Source organism: Schistocerca gregaria, unplaced genomic scaffold (assembly GCF_023897955.1).
Source record: "Schistocerca gregaria isolate iqSchGreg1 unplaced genomic scaffold, iqSchGreg1.2 ptg001201l, whole genome shotgun sequence".
NCBI lineage: Eukaryota > Metazoa > Arthropoda > Insecta > Orthoptera > Acrididae > Schistocerca > Schistocerca gregaria.
The window spans coordinates 47,501-50,842 of NW_026062527.1; the positions used below are offsets into that span (position 1 = coordinate 47,501).

General features: G+C 56.9%; 2 non-coding genes across 2 annotated transcripts; both read right to left on the reverse strand.

Moving 5' to 3' along the window:
- Positions 1 to 159: 159 nt before the first annotated feature.
- LOC126329621 (5.8S ribosomal RNA) lies at positions 160 to 314 on the reverse strand. The gene has a single exon (XR_007562380.1). It is a non-coding gene; the product is annotated as a 5.8S ribosomal RNA (ribosomal RNA).
- A 362-nt stretch (positions 315 to 676) lies between these two features.
- Positions 677 to 2,569, reverse strand: LOC126329613 (small subunit ribosomal RNA). The gene has a single exon (XR_007562373.1). It is a non-coding gene; the product is annotated as a small subunit ribosomal RNA (ribosomal RNA).
- Positions 2,570 to 3,342: the final 773 nt, after the last annotated feature.

Genomic DNA, 3,342 nt, shown 5'->3' on the forward strand with positions numbered 1-3,342 from the left:
AGCCGGCTGTGCACGCTACCGAGAAAGTACCGGTATGCGAACCGCCAGGCGACGGGCGCGCATCGCACGTTTAAGGAGACGCGGCCGGCCACACAGGCGACCACGACACTCCCACGTCTCCGAAGCGGGACAAACGCCGCGCGCTTCAGTATACGTAGCCGACCCTCAGCCAGACGTGGCCCGGGAACGGAATCCATGGACCGCAATGTGCGTTCGAAACGTCGATGTTCATGTGTCCTGCAGTTCACATGTCGACGCGCAATTTGCTGCGTTCTTCATCGACCCACGAGCCGAGTGATCCACCGTCCTGGGTGATCTTTTCCTTTTCAGTCTCCCACTGTCTCTTTCAAGACAGTAGCATTTGCGGGACTGAGGCGTCTGACGGCCCCTGTTCCACTATTTTTTTTGTGTCCAACGGCCTCACAGCCGATGGGCGTCGTACGGCTCCACACCGGAGCGGACAGGCACTCGGGCGAACGTCATTCAAAACCGGCGCCAGGCGCCAGGTACCGCAGGCCAGCCGCTCCAGAGCTTCAGCGCTCGTACCACACAACAACAACACTTCCGCTAGTTTTGAGAGGCACGCGTGGTTCCGCACGCGGCGCACGGCCACTGCCGTACAGGTAGCGTGTTGCGCGACACGACACGCACATCGAAAGACATGCAGTCTAGTCGGTAATGATCCTTCCGCAGGTTCACCTACGGAAACCTTGTTACGACTTTTACTTCCTCTAAATGATCAAGTTTGGTCATCTTTCCGGTAGCATCGGCAACGACAGAGTCGATGCCGCGTACCAGTCCGAAGACCTCACTAAATCATTCAATCGGTAGTAGCGACGGGCGGTGTGTACAAAGGGCAGGGACGTAATCAACGCGAGCTTATGACTCGCGCTTACTGGGAATTCCTCGTTCATGGGGAACAATTGCAAGCCCCAATCCCTAGCACGAAGGAGGTTCAGCGGGTTACCCCGACCTTTCGGCCTAGGAAGACACGCTGATTCCTTCAGTGTAGCGCGCGTGCGGCCCAGAACATCTAAGGGCATCACAGACCTGTTATTGCTCAATCTCGTGCGGCTAGAAGCCGCCTGTCCCTCTAAGAAGAAAAGTAATCGCTGACAGCACGAAGGATGTCACGCGACTAGTTAGCAGGCTAGAGTCTCGTTCGTTATCGGAATTAACCAGACAAATCGCTCCACCAACTAAGAACGGCCATGCACCACCACCCACCGAATCAAGAAAGAGCTATCAATCTGTCAATCCTTCCGGTGTCCGGGCCTGGTGAGGTTTCCCGTGTTGAGTCAAATTAAGCCGCAGGCTCCACTCCTGGTGGTGCCCTTCCGTCAATTCCTTTAAGTTTCAGCTTTGCAACCATACTTCCCCCGGAACCCAAAAGCTTTGGTTTCCCGGAGGCTGCCCGCCGAGTCATCGGAGGAACTGCGGCGGATCGCTGGCTGGCATCGTTTATGGTTAGAACTAGGGCGGTATCTGATCGCCTTCGAACCTCTAACTTTCGTTCTTGATTAATGAAAACATACTTGGCAAATGCTTTCGCTTCTGTTCGTCTTGCGACGATCCAAGAATTTCACCTCTAACGTCGCAATACGAATGCCCCCGCCTGTCCCTATTAATCATTACCTCGGGTTCCGAAAACCAACAAAATAGAACCGAGGTCCTATTCCATTATTCCATGCACACAGTATTCAGGCGGGCTTGCCTGCTTTAAGCACTCTAATTTGTTCAAAGTAAACGTGCCGGCCCACCGAGACACTCAACAAAGAGCACCCTGGTAGGATTTAAACGGGGTCCGCCTCGGGACGCGAAAGCACCCCTTCGGCTCGCCCCACCGGCAGGACGTCCCACGATACATGCCAGTTAAACACCGACGGGCGGTGAACCAACAGCGTGGGACACAAATCCAACTACGAGCTTTTTAACCGCAACAACTTTAATATACGCTATTGGAGCTGGAATTACCGCGGCTGCTGGCACCAGACTTGCCCTCCAATAGATACTCGTTAAAGGATTTAAAGTGTACTCATTCCGATTACGGGGCCTCGGATGAGTCCCGTATCGTTATTTTTCGTCACTACCTCCCCGTGCCGGGAGTGGGTAATTTGCGCGCCTGCTGCCTTCCTTGGATGTGGTAGCCGTTTCTCAGGCTCCCTCTCCGGAATCGAACCCTGATTCCCCGTTACCCGTTACAACCATGGTAGGCGCAGAACCTACCATCGACAGTTGATAAGGCAGACATTTGAAAGATGCGTCGCCGGTACGAGGACCGTGCGATCAGCCCAAAGTTATTCAGAGTCACCAAGGCAAACGGACCAGACAAGCCAATCCGATTGGTTTTGATCTAATAAAAGCGTCCCTTCCATCTCTGGTCGGGACTCTGTTTGCATGTATTAGCTCTAGAATTACCACAGTTATCCAAGTAACGTGGGTACGATCTAAGGAACCATAACTGATTTAATGAGCCATTCGCGGTTTCACCTTAATGCGGCTTGTACTGAGACATGCATGGCTTAATCTTTGAGACAAGCATATGACTACTGGCAGGATCAACCAGGGAGCTGCGTCAACTAGAGCTGAGCAGCCGGCCGCCCGGGAGTGTGTCCCGGGGGCCCGCGCGAACACGCAAGCGTCCGCTCAATTATTCTGCAAACAGGAGGAGGCCGAGCTCCCCTGCACGATACACCTCGAAACCCTCTCAGGTCCCGGCGGCGCGCAGCGCCGTCCTAGGTACTTGGTCGGTTTCGAGAGAGGCGCAATCGCCCGGAGTTAGGCGAGTAGACGGTTTTAGTGCGAACACCCTTGCTCCCAACTGAGCTTGCCGCTGCCGACAGAGGCCCGGGAGCGTGCTGTCGTGGCATTGCCGGCGGGAGACAACACGCGCCACCTATGGTGACCGGCAGCTCCAACGCCAGCGCCACACAAGGGCAAAGCCCCACTTGGGTGCAGAAGCGAACTCTCCCAGCACAGCGCACGCGCCAACACGTCCGCACAACTGCGATACAAACCACCTGCGAGAACCGCTGGGGCGACCGAGCAGCAGACGGCGTCGCGGCGCCGAGTGCCAGGCGGCGGCGCATCCTCAACGCACACAGTCCTCAATCAGACCAGCACACTGCAGATGTCCACCGCGCTTCGCACCGGGCTCGGCTGAACCAACTTTGGCCGCCAGGCGCCGCGTGCAGGGTGCGCCGCAGCGTAGCTGCGCCGCCTGCCGGGCCCGTCGGCTGGCGCTCCTGCCACTCGGCGCCCCCCACCAGCCGCCTGTTGCGCGTGCGCCCACGCAGCGCGCGGCCAACACGCCGGGCGGCCCCCCTTCACCGGCCGGGAACA